This window comes from Heptranchias perlo, chromosome 8, assembly GCF_035084215.1.
Source record: "Heptranchias perlo isolate sHepPer1 chromosome 8, sHepPer1.hap1, whole genome shotgun sequence".
In the NCBI taxonomy this organism is placed as follows: Eukaryota; Metazoa; Chordata; class Chondrichthyes; order Hexanchiformes; family Hexanchidae; genus Heptranchias; species Heptranchias perlo.
The window spans coordinates 13,845,512-13,859,104 of NC_090332.1; positions in this window are offsets into that span (position 1 = coordinate 13,845,512).

Below are 13,593 nucleotides of genomic sequence, written 5' to 3' on the forward strand. Positions count from 1 at the left end.
TGATTACTACTTACCACCCTCCCTCACTGATGCTCCCTATACACATTACCCTTACTTCCCGTGTCACAATTTTTGAGTAATGATTTGTATACCAACATTTATAATGGGAAAATCCTGCAGGAAATAGCTCCCTGGGCTATGCAACTGAATTCTGGGCAAACCCGAAAGGGAGCAAAGCCTTCATGAAAATTGAGACAAAGGGGCTCACACACCAAAAGCAGGTAACAAATGTTTAATTGGCCTAGAGCTACAAGTGTTATAAGCCTGTCTCCAGAGAACTTGAATTACTCTGCAGCAGACTGGATCAAATTATATATCCCAGACGAAGGGTTGAGTGAGTATTGTCCTCCCACCTCCTGTCGGTGGCAATAGCAGAATGTGTTACTGCCGCCGTAGTGAAGGCAGTAGATGCGACCCATACCTAAGAGGCTAATGGATGGGTTATTTTTTTGTGTAAACAGCCATGGAACAAATGGAGAAGATTTTAAGAAAACAGTAAAGTCAGATAACTGCTTTCTGACTGTAGTATAATTTCTGAGAAAGCTAGTGATCAGTGCTGGTCCAGTTGAGTTTCTGGTCAATTGTGACCTCCAGAATGTTGATGGTGTGGGATATGGCAATGGAAATGCCATGACATTCAACTCTTTTGTCCACATTTGGACCGAGGCTATAATGAGGTCTGAAGCTGAGCGGTTCTGGCGGAACCCAAACGAGCATCGGTGAGGGAGGGTGGTAAGTAGTAATCAGCAGAGGGTTTCCTTGTCCATGTTTGACCTGAAGCCAAGAGACTTCATGGAATCTGGAGTCAATGTTATGGGGGACAGGATAAACCCAGGGATAGTGATGGTGGAGTCTGGGTTATTTGCTGATAGGCATGGTTCTGTTAAAAGCACTATGTCAGGCCCACTCGCAGAGAATAGTGTGAAGATACAAAAACAACCACCACCACCCCTCTATGTAACCTGGAGCGGGTTACAAGGTGACAAGGAGAGGACTCAGGCAACTGCTAATCAAAAGAATTTTGCATCAATAATAATCAGCCTCTAACTGACCTCTGAATGTATTTAAACCAATTCCCCACAGGAGCATTTAAAGAGAGAGACCAGTTTAGCAGCTGGACATTACAAATGTTCTCCAGATCTCAGGTTATCTGTGAGCAATCTGATGTGTAACATTATTGAATGACCATCTAAGGGTCTAGTGATCTATAATTTTAATACAAAAAAAATTGTGGGATTAATTTGCATTTAAAAAATATTCTAGACTCCAAATAATAAGGAAAAACATTTGCAACCTGAAAGGAAAATTCTGAAATATTTATTTTTTAGCAAGGTATTATTTATCCCTTGTTCTGAGCTACTTACACACACTGACAAGTGTGGGGTAATCACATGTATAAACATGCATCCTACCACTCTGCAGTACAGAACATTGGAACCTCAACTCACTAATCCACTGAGTCTTAAGAGCACTTTTTAGTTTCTAGAAGTTGGATTTGAATTAAAAATCTTACTTTTCAATAAGACTAAATGTGCATGCGATATCTTGCACTTATATTTTAATTGTCAAATTGAAGAACAGACTGCATCACTATAAGATGTCCTGTCAGGCCTGAATAATAATTATAGATGTGCCGTAAAAAATCTCTGGATAACTAGAATGCAACCGTGGAGAGCATCACAGCCAAGCCTGTTCCTGATGACACATGACCCAGATGCACAGCACTGAGTGCAAATCAGGACTCGGATATCTGGCAGTTTTCCTTTCCTCAGCAGAAGAACACTTGAGACCAATTATATTGCCCTCTCAGTTGTGCTTACTGGAATCAGCTGATAAGTGCAGAGCAGAGACTGGACCTGAATTTCCAGGGGCTCAATATTAGGGGGGAGGCGGGTTGGCAGCAGGGGGTCAACTGGGCGTGAGGGTAACGCGCCCAGTGAATTCGGGGTGCTCCACACGCAATCGCAGCCTAATTGAAGGCACTTACCTTGGCTTCCAGGTTTCGAGCTGGAAAGCTGCGCAGCGGCGGCGGACTATGCACCCGCATCATAGGCTGTCAGCGGGAGGAGCCCAATTTAAAGGGGCAGTCCTCCACTGGCTGTGCTGCAGAAAATAGGCAAAATTACAGCATGGAGCATCCCAGGGGGAAGGCTGCTCCCAGGTTTAATGAGGCCTCACTCCAGGTCTTACTGGATGGGGTGAGGAGGAGGAGGAGGAGGAGGGAGATCTTCCACCCGAAGGCCTGGCTTGAGGTGGCAGAGGAGGTCACCAGCACCACCAACATACTACGCACCTGCGTACAGTGCAGGAGGCGCTTCAATGACCTAAGTAGGTCAGCCGAAGTGAGTACACTTACTCATTCCCCTACACTCCGTCTGCCACATCACTGCCCCCACCCCACATCTCCTTCTGCACTGCCAACACTACTCCTTCACATCACTCCTCACACCCACTCAAAGCTCATCCTCATCTTACCTGCACTTACTCACCTCGCTAGTACTCATCCCACCACTATCACTCAACCCAATCCTCATACAATCTCATGGCTCTATCTCATACTCACCCTCTGATGCATCTCTTTCACGGTCAGCCTCACCCAACTTACCACCACCTGTGCTGCAGCCACAGGGCATGCATCACATATGTGTAGTAGGAAGCGTAAGGCAAACGTGTCGTGAGCATGGAGGGGATGCACAAGGGTATTTGAGGGTTCGTTATGGTTTTTACTTATATTTGATTTCTGATCAACTCACATTACATATTATATTGTCACCACTACTGCCACGTCTTTGCAAATCTTGTCTGGTTTGTGCAATAATGCCCTTTCCTGAGGATCACCATGAAGACCCACAACTGATGCCACCCATTGTGTCAATGCAGAGTGGGTGTAGGTGTATTTGCAGGGCTCTTTTGTGCAGACAACTGAGAGATGCCGGCGATGTCTCCGGTGGCACACTGGAAGGATGCGGAGGAGAAGTTCTTGAGGGCAGTGGTGACTTTGACAAGAAGATGGTGTTCAGGCCAGCCGGGAGCAGCTCAGCATGAAGGAGGCTGCAGATGTGTACGGCTACATGTCGAGTGATTCTGAGCTTCCGTGTGCACTGCTGCTTAGAGAGGTCCAGGAAGCTGAGCCTCGGTCTGTAGACCCAGTGGCGAGGGTAGTGCCTTCTGCGACGCATCTCTCTCTGCGGTTGACCTCCCTCCTGCTGTGCAGGTGGATGCGTCACAGCACTGTGTTGTGGAGCTCCACGTGTCTGAGGTGGACGGCGTGGCCGGCGAGGCTGGTGATGCTGTTCGTCCTCCGAGGAGGTCATGACTGCAGCTATGGCGGCTCCCATCCAGAAGATGTACGATTGAGGGGGTCCGCAAGGTAGGTAAATGTGTCTGGACACCGGGGTAAGTGTGCAAGTTTATGAATTTTATTGTTAGGAGGGTGGTGGAGGCCAAACTTTGTCCAAAGTGACAGAGTGGCCTCCTGCAATGAGTGAGGGTCTCCCCCCCACCTGTCAAATGGACCTTTGCAGCTGCCACAGGCTGGTGGCTGCAACATGTCCATTTCAACTGGGAGTGTTTCTCCCAGTACGGGAAACACTCTCAGTTTAGTTGAAAATCCCACCCCTTCTAAAATATCCTACAAATCAGGTCTGCTAACGACCTGAACTATCACATTAATTGCCTTAAGTGGGATCCTGCCGGCTTTAATTGCCGGTGGGAGTCCCACATGCAGGTGCTGCGCTCGCATCTAAGCGCACCACTGGGGAACTCGGAAGTGGGCGGGTTGGAGCCGGGCTCCGGACCCGCCCTGGGAATCCACGATTTTCGGAGCTCCCCCGCCACGAACCCACGTGCTCGCACGTCCAAAAATCGAGTCCCAGGTCTGCATGGTTAAGTACCACACCAGGTGGTGCAATAACCCACTGAGAGCTTTTAACTTTTTTTAAGTGGTAATGATACCAAGATTCACCCTTCAAATTGTACTGGATATCTTTCTAAATAAATGGATTTTCCTCTGAAATGTCTCTCCCACGACATTGCTACATCTTACCAATGGAACATTTGTTAATGGACATAAAGGACATTCAGATGTGAAGCTTAGGACTGAAACAGCCTTGCAACCTGTAGAACTGAAGCAGTGAAAAAATGGTAATGATTGAGCTCTGGTCTATGCTGAGTTAGCTGATCTCGGGTGGGAAAGCAGTTGGGACATTACAATTGACCCCAAGGAAAAACAGCCAGGGTTTTTACTTCTGATCATTATCCAATGACCCCCTGCTGGAAAGTATGTGCTTGTGGGCATTGAATAAGAACAGAATTGTTTGTAATGCCCTCCATGGTCAAATAGCCTCATGACACTCACTTTGTGGACTCCCAGATGAAAATGGCCCATTGTAAAGATACCTGTGGGTGACTAGTGTACTGTGAAGCATAGGAAGCTTGTTACAACTTTGTCATGTGATGTAAATTCATATATCTAGAGCTTAAAACTGGAGAGAGGCGACCTTGAGTAATAATGGCGCATAAAATATAAAATTCTGTAAGTGAATGGGGCTTTCTTTGTCTCTCAAGGAGGACAGAAGATTTTGGAAAAAATAAATAAATCTGAAACTCCCAGTAATGTAAATGCAATATTATTCAGGGGTCTGTTTTGGACCTCTTTTGTTTAATGTCTTCATAAATGATCTGGAGCCAAGAGTTTGCAAGCACAATGGCTAAATTTGCAGATGATACAAAACTAATGAAGATGGTAGATTCCAAAGCTGAACAGGATAAGCTACATGAGGATTTGAATATACTTGGAAATTGGGCAGACAGATGGCAGATGAAAATCAATGTAGAAAAATGCAAAATGCTTCACTTGTGGACAAAAAATTCAGTAAGGGATTATTACTTAAATGAAAGAGATCCGGGCATCCTGATTGACAATAAACTGAAGTTAACGCAACAATGCTCGATGGCAGTGAGTAAAGCAAATCAGATGTTGTGATGTATTAAGAGGTCAATATTGAACCGAAATAATGAGGTAATCCTGCCATTTTATAAATCATTGGGGTGACTGCATTTAGAATACTGTATACAGTTCTGGTTGCCAAAGTACGAAGAGGATATTGTCGCTATTGAAAGGATACAGTTGTAAACAATTTTACAACACCAAGTTATAGTCCAACAAATTTATTTTAAATTAAATTTGTTGGACTATAACTTGGTGTTGTAAAATTGTTTACAATTGTCAACCCCAGTCCATCACCGGCATCTCCACAGAAGGGATACAGAAAAGAGCAAACAGAATGATTGAGGGGATGAAGGGATTGGATTATGAGCAATTATGTAAATTGGGCATGTTCTCACTGGAAAAGAGATGGTTGAGAAGTGATATGATTGCTGTGTTTAGGATTCTAACAGGACTGGAACTAATTGGATAGCTCTTTCAAAAAGCTGGCATAGGGGCACATGGGCTGAATGGCCATCTTCTTTGCTGAAGTTACTATGATACTATGACTAGATAATGTAGGCCATGACAAGTTATTTCACCTTGTCCAGAAACAGAGAACACAGCCTGTACTTGAAGGGGGGTAAATTTGCAGAAACAGTGGCGAATGGTCAATATATGTAAACAATTTTACAACACCAAGTTATAGTCCAACGATTTTATTTGAAATCTACAAGCTTTCGGAGGCTTCCTCCTTCCTCAGGTAAATGTGAGGAAGGAGGAAGCCTCCGAAAGCTTGTAGATTTCAAATAAAATCGTTGGACTATAACTTGGTGTTGTAAAATTGTTTACAATTGTCAACCCCAGTCCATCACCGGCATCTCCACATCATGGTCAATATATGGAACAAGCTCCCTAGGGAGATGCTGGAAGCAGATAGTATTGATTAATTGAAATGCAAATTAGATAGATTTCTTTCAGAAAATAATATTTTGGGATACATTATATGAGTAATTTGAGACATGACATATGGTAACTGTAGTAACCTTGAGAGGAACAGGTGACTTTGGACCTATGCGACAACCAGGATGGTAAAAGGCAAACTAGATGGACATTGGTCTTTTTGCATCTAGCAATTCCTATGTTCCTATTATTCAAATTAAAAATCTGAGACGATCAATGATAAATAATGTACTACATCCCCAATGTAAGTAACAGTTATTTCCTAGAGTTAGTGATGGGCATTAATTGCCGAGTAATATAATACACCTTTTGCAAGTCTGAATTGTATTACAAGTGTTGAGGGTGGAACACGTGTGAAAATGTTGATATGCATCCACTCAGGACTCTGAATCCATTTTTTGCTTTTCTGGAAATGATATCTACAGTATACAGGTATTTACCTCAGAGCATTGTTATCAACTTCATAGTGTTAACTTTGGCTCAATGGTAGCACTTTTGCCTGAGTTAGAAGGTTATGGTTTCAAGCCTCCTTCCAGAACTTGAGCATATAGTCAAGGCTGATACTTCAGTGCAGTACTGGGGGCGTGCTCCATTTTTGGACGTGTTTTCTTTTGGATGATGCATTAAACCAGTCTGCCACTTCGAAGAAGTGCAGGAGAGTTTTCCCAATGTCCTGGCCAACATTTATCCCTCTACCAAAACCATCAAAACAGATTAACTGATCATTTATTTAATTGTTGTTTGTGGGGCCTTGCTGAGTGCAAATTGGCTGTTGTGTTTGGCTATATATCAACAGTGGCTGTATTTTAATAAATAATTGATTGGCTGTAAAGCACTTTGGAACTTCCTGAGGACGTGAAATGTGCTATGTAAATGCGAGATTATTCTTTTGGACATGCTGGGAGGACATGGTCCAGAAAAAAGATGCTAGCAACAGTTGGCAAGGTAAATCCTTACATGGTAGTGGCCATTAAATGCAATATTGGTAGTTTTTGGGTTTTTTTCCCCCACCAATTTTCTTCTTTGCTCTTCCCTCCTCTTCACCCGACAGTGAATATCTGCAGGCTCTTTGACCATGAGGCATTAAAGCCAAACCCAATCCTGTCACTGCCCAAAGTCCACAACTGACTCAAGGAATGGAAATCAGCTGTCAGAAATCTGGCTGGTTTTCCCTTTCCCAGCTCAGGAGCATTAATGTGAATTGTAATGTCCCTACCACCATCCCAGCTGAGATTTGCTAATTCAATTACGTGTCCAATTTCTAGGCCACTATGTTTTCTTAGATTTTATTCCCTTTGTACTTGTTACTTTCCCTGGATTTACAGGAGACAGTTAAATTTTATCATCCCCATTTTACCAACTCCTTTTGACATCAGACGTATTTCAGGCATCCTTCAGGTGCGGGACATAACCTGATGAAATTTGTCATTTTTGCCCCGTTTTATGCCCAAAAAATAGGTGAAACATGTTCCAATTTCTGGAAACTGAATCTATGCTTGCTTATTACAGATTTGCCAACCATTCGGAAGAATAGATCTGCCCCTTAATCTATGTTGCAGTAAAAATAGCCCCAAATTTTTGAACTTTTCTTCATAACTATAACTCCTCATTTCTGGTGTCATTCCATTGAATCTTCACTAATTCCTTTCCATATCTCTAATATCCTTTCTAGAATGGTCCTAGAATGCTGATGAGGCCTGAGGCCCGATTTCGGGTGAGCCTTATACCTCCGGCTTCTGGCACGTGCTCCGAGAGTGTCACAGAGTGACGCGTGAAATGAAGTCATGGCATGGCTTCCTTCATCCATTCTCTGTTACATCTGACAGCTAATTGTCTCATCTTGTAGTAAACTAATTGTACTGAACTGTCCTGCACATCCAGATACCAACTATCAGATCATACCGAAACAGACAATTGCCTCCAAAAGAAGAACTGGTAGTCTTCACAGTCCTATCTTGAGTTAGCATATTTGAGCATTCAGCCTTCCGCCTTCTCCCCTCCAGTGATATAAGCATATCACCTTTCAATGAAATCGCTCCATGAATCATTTTCCTGTGTTTTAATCTCCGTCAATTGTTGCACTACAGCTGTTGGCACTCTGCTGCCATTACAGCTGCATAACATGCAGTAGGTCTGAACTGATCACTTTCTGAATTGATTTCTCCTGCCTTGAACCTGGCTGGAACAGTGAGTTAGGACATTGTCCTTTGTCTTGAACAACCCTCTTTTTCCATGCTGCACATTCTATGTAACCTATTTTTCAAGCTGAATGGCCCTATGTGAGATGATTTACCACTAAGTTGACAATCTCACTATGGCACTGGCTGATGCAGGCAATAAATATTTCACACTGGTGGAGTAAGGAATGCTCTTCTGAGATTGGAGCTGAGGCTCATTGTTGAGACAGAGTACACTGAGTTTTACTCTGCAATGGACCTGTGCTGTACTTGACACGAGAGTGCTTGATGCTGATGTCGGGGAGTAATTTTAAACTAACCCACCCATTGGGAAACTGATGGGATTGGGTGCAACGCTGGTTTTACACCCTGCCAGATTTATTTCTCCAGTGAAGTCAATGGAAAGTACTGTAATATCAGGAGAAGTGTAAAACCGGCGTTCCACCTGATCCCATGGATATCCCGCCTGACGAGTTAGGTTGAAATTACCCCCAGGTTGTCTGAAATGAAAAAGTAGTCACTTTCCCAACTTCAACATCCCCATCATTGAGGATTAAAATTAAGCAAAAGATGCAGTTCTGCTATCACTATGATTCTCCATTTGTTAATAAAATAATTTATTTAACCTCCATATAAAATTAGGATATTCTATCATCAATGGAGGTCTAGGAGGGAAGTCATCTGGGAATACTTGTGCTTTTAAAAAACTAACGTATTTCTTGTGGCATTGCTCACAGTATTATGGGGATAGTAGTCAAGTTGTTACTGTGCCACAAGAAGCCTGCTCAAAATAGAGAGGAAGTTTTATCAGCCAGGCTGGGAGTGAAGAAAGTCTTACACCTATGGCCATCACATAGGTGTTCCATTGGCAGTTTTGGAGCATAGAGCTTAGGAGCAGAGATGGGCTGAGGAGTGAACTGAGCATCGGCAGACTGGATTTTGTGCAAATCAGCAATCCTGTCAAGATCTTACAATTATACAATATTGCAGACACAAACCTTTAATAAAACAGATAGCTTTGCATTGCTGCACTGCATTTGGTCAATCAAGTTATCTCCTTCTACTCCATAAACACACATAAAGTCTCATTCTGAACTGTTTCTTTGACACTCAGCAGAGACTTAAAGAGATGACACAAACTGGTGTTTATAGAATCATAGAACCTTACAGCACTGAAGGAGGCCATTCGGCTCATTGTGCCTGTGACGGTTCTATGAAAGAGCTATCCAATTAGTCCCACTCCCTGCTCTTTCCCCATAGCCCTGCAAATTTTTCCTTTTCAAGTATATATCCAATTCCTTTCTGAAAGTTACTATTGAATCTGCTTCCACCATCCTTTCAGGCAGTTCATTCCAGATCATAACAACTCGCTTTCTAAAAAAATTTCTCCTCATCTCCCCTTTTTTTTGCCAATGATCTTAAATCTGTGGCCTCTGGTTACCAACCCTCACACTAGTGGACACAGTCTATGATCTATAAGATATACTCTTTATACTGACTTGAGCTGAATGTGTCAATCTAGTGCACTGCAAAACTAGGTAAATATTCTTTCATTGTCTGCTTTCTTTTTTCCCCTCAAGTTGTGGTCCGAAGTTTTTTGGTTTGCTGTAGCTGTATTATCTGTTGAGCTCTTTAGGAGAGCTCATAGACTGGGGACACATAGTTTATGTGTATTTTCCAATAGAAAAACCTCTAGCTTACTCTGATTGAATAGAATGTTTTACTCTAATGTTTTCCATTCAGTGTTGAATCTGAAGGTTTTTGTTTAAGTCTTTCTCTAATCCACATTCTTCCTTAAGATCTTTGCATACTTCTACTTTATCTTCTCTTACTATAACTTTTAATGCTACATATTTTTGTCCCACGCAAGGTAAGATGATTGCTCCTAAATTAAGTAAAGGGATCCGACATAGTGGTGCCTTCCTAGATTTAGCCATGTCTGCTTGCAAATTCTCAGTCGCAATTCCCATTGATCTAATTATATGGTTTCATATTACCATATCTCTACTTCTTGAATCAAGTCATGTAGGTGTCTTATCAAATAGCTCAATCAACCGATGGTATGTCATTTTGCATGACATATTGTAAAGAAAAGGATCAGGTAGGCCAATTCTTTCTCCATTTGCGACATTTCAATTTAATAACACTGATCCTGGGTGGTTTGCTCTTCCACATAAAATCTAAAAACATTATGTTAATTATTCCAAACCATCCATGAGCATAATGAAAAAATAGAGTTTATTCTTGGCCTCGTGTTCATTTTGAGAGATACTATCTTGCTACATACTATACTAGAAGATTTATCTTAACAATCAGGACTTTACTGATTCATTAAAGTAGTCAGCCCAGATTCACCCCCACATTCAATTCCAACTTGAAAGTGATTGTGATCCTGAAGCATATCATTCCGACTGGTTCTAGATGAATGAAAATGGTTCCTGCTCTGAGGCAGTATCTATTTAACAAGAGGTCATCTGACTTACCCTTATTTGTTTTGTATTTTGATATCTCTACCTACCTATATGTTTGTGTCCTGTTACAAAAAAAAGGGTGCTTGTTCCTCTAGACCACTTTGGGGAATCTTATCTTAACGTAAAAAGGATAGCCTCTTTCTCTGCTACTTGTCCTAACAACTAGGGCAAAGATTGCTTGCTTCTTCCTCTTTCTGCTGCCTTGACTCAATTTTTATCGTCATTTGTGTCTTTTTTCAATTTATATCAGATTATGCTTCAGTGAAGAAACTTGGTACGTTTTCCTCTGTTAAAGGTGCTTTATAAATGCAAGTTATTATTGTTGCTGTAGCTATAAGTGATAAGTGATCATATTGAATAATTAAGGGCTTTCTTTAACAACATATGAACATACAAAAATGTCAGGCAGGAAAAGACCTACTAGTCATTTAGCCTTTCCCGTGCTGTCGTGATTGCCTTACGCATCATGATATAGGTACTTGCACAGGGTCACGTAATCTTCTGGAAGAGGCGAGAAACCGGATAAAAATCCAGGCCAATTAGGGGGGGGGAGTATCGAAAATTTCTCTAGTACCAGTTTAGGCAATCAAATCTAGTCCAGGCAATCACATTAACCCTGATTTATATTATAGGGTACCTATCTCTTGTATGACATGATCTCTGCCCCAGCCAGAAACAGGTCCAGCTCTCTCTTGACGGTATACAGTGAATCAGTGTTCACCGCTCGATCCACATCCTGTTCCACAGGTCTACTATTCTCTGGAAGAAGAATAACCGCCTCATTCCATCATAATTTTGCCCTTTGTGAGGGGACCAGAATATTCTAAATGAGGCCTAACCAAGATCTGCTTCAAGGACAAAATGGTATGTTCTTTTTGTAATGAATTGCCCTGTGAATGCAACGGAAAAATATCATGTGTCATGCTTGGCTCAATGGTAGCACTCTTGCCTCTGAGTTAGAGGGTAGTGGGTTCAAGCCCCACTGCAGAGACTTGAGCACATAATCCAGGCTGACACTTCAGTGCAGTACTGAGGAGATGCTGCATTGCCAGAGGTGCTGTCTTTTGGATGAGATGTTAAACCGAAGCCCTGTTTGCTCTTTCAGGTGAACGTAAAAGATCCCATGGCACTATTCAAAGAAAAGCAGGGGAGTTTTCCTAGTGTCGTGGCCAATATTTATCCCTTAACCAACATCACCAAAGCAGGTTATCTGGTTATGTATCTCATTACTGTTTCTGGTGGAGATCTAGCAAACAAACTGGTGCGGAGAGGAGTAGGGGGAAGAAGAGCACCTCTACACCACTATGACAACCATATAAAATAATTTTAAAACAATTTAATAATCAGATTTAGCAACTAAGGGTACCAATACATTTCCACAATAGCCTACAATATCTCCACAAGAAATTAGAGGAAATTCCCACAATTTTTGTACCAATCTTCCACGATAAAAGTGATGGAACCTTGGGCATCTTAAATTATGGAAAGCCCATGTCATTATGAAACAGGTGGATTATTTTGTCCAAAATGCTTTTATCTTTAATAAGTCTCACCTGCTCATCTGTAATTGAGATTTTTAGTGCCTTTCCACCAAAGTTGCCAGTAAATTGGCTAATATCACATAAGCAACAAAGGATAAGGTGATAATTTCCACATTTTACAGAGTAATCGTTCTCTTTTTTAAGGAAAATCAAAATATAAGCAACGTGTAATCTTCTAGGAGTAAATAATTTTCTGTAACTTCATTATTTTTGATTAATATCCAGTCTAAAATAAGAAACTTCTGTTTAAAAAATGTGGTGTACCTATTTACGTCAGATTCTTTGCAGTTCAGATATTTAGTTACTTTCTTATAAGAATCAGCTTGGCCCAGTGGTAGCATTTTCACATCTGAGTTAGATGGTTGTGGGTTCAAGCCCCCTCCAGGACTTAGAATGACATTTCAGTGCAGTACCGAGGGAGTGTTGCATTGTTGAAAATGCCATCTTTTGAATGAGATATTTAAACTTAGGCCCCCACCTTCCTGTTAAGATGGAAGTAAAAGTTTGCATTGCACTATTTGAAAAAGAGCAGGGAAGTCCTCCTGAAAATCTGGCCAACATTTATCCCTCAACCAACAACACTAAAACAACTAATTTTCTGTTTGTAGGACCTTGCTGTGTGTAAATTGGCTGCCGTGTTTGCCTATGAAGCAGTGTGGGGTGGCCTGAGGATCTGAAAGGTGCTCTATTAATGCAAGTTCATTCTTTTATATCTCTACTCAAAATAAGACTTTTCAAATGAGACATGTTTTGCTTGAATCAGTTGGTTATAAGTGTTATTGTTTGTGGATCTTTTATGTTGTTATAAGTTTGCCAAGGTTTTTTAAGCCTCCTCTGCAAGGACAAGGCCAGAGCGACGCTGATAGTATTGTTTCTTCCATCTCTACCTGCCATACAAAGTGCTCCATCAAACAGCAGGGAGAAAAAGAAAAGCTTCAAATCCTGTAATATTGAAATAAAAATAAAACTGCTGGAAATAAACAGAAGGCTCTGTCACCATCTAAGAAGAGAATAGACAAATTAATGTTTCTGGTTGAGACCAGCATTTTCTATTTTTGCTCCATCAAGCAGACTGGCTGAGAATTCCTCAAAGAGGCATTGACTTGGTCCCTGGGAAAAGAGAATAACAAAAATGCCCCAGTTTAATAATATAATTTACATGTGATGCAATGAAATCTTTGTCATGGGTCACATTTCAATTCGGTGGGATTGGCGTGGCAATCATTTCCAAACACGCACTTCCAAGTAGTGAGTGTCTCTATAAACTTTGGATAATAAAGTAAACGAGTTGGAGGCTAAAACAAGATCAACAAAGCAGCCAGACGTACTGGGCCTTAAAACCCAAGCTTGGCGTCACCAAATCAGTATTTCATTTCTTTTCAACTGTAGTATATAAAAATAAAAATTCGACGAGGAAAAAAGTTGTACACATCGACAATTATGCTTTCAGTGACACTTCCCTGCAGATAGCGCTGTCTGTGGAGCCGCTCGGTGCCCTTTGCTTGCTGAGCTAC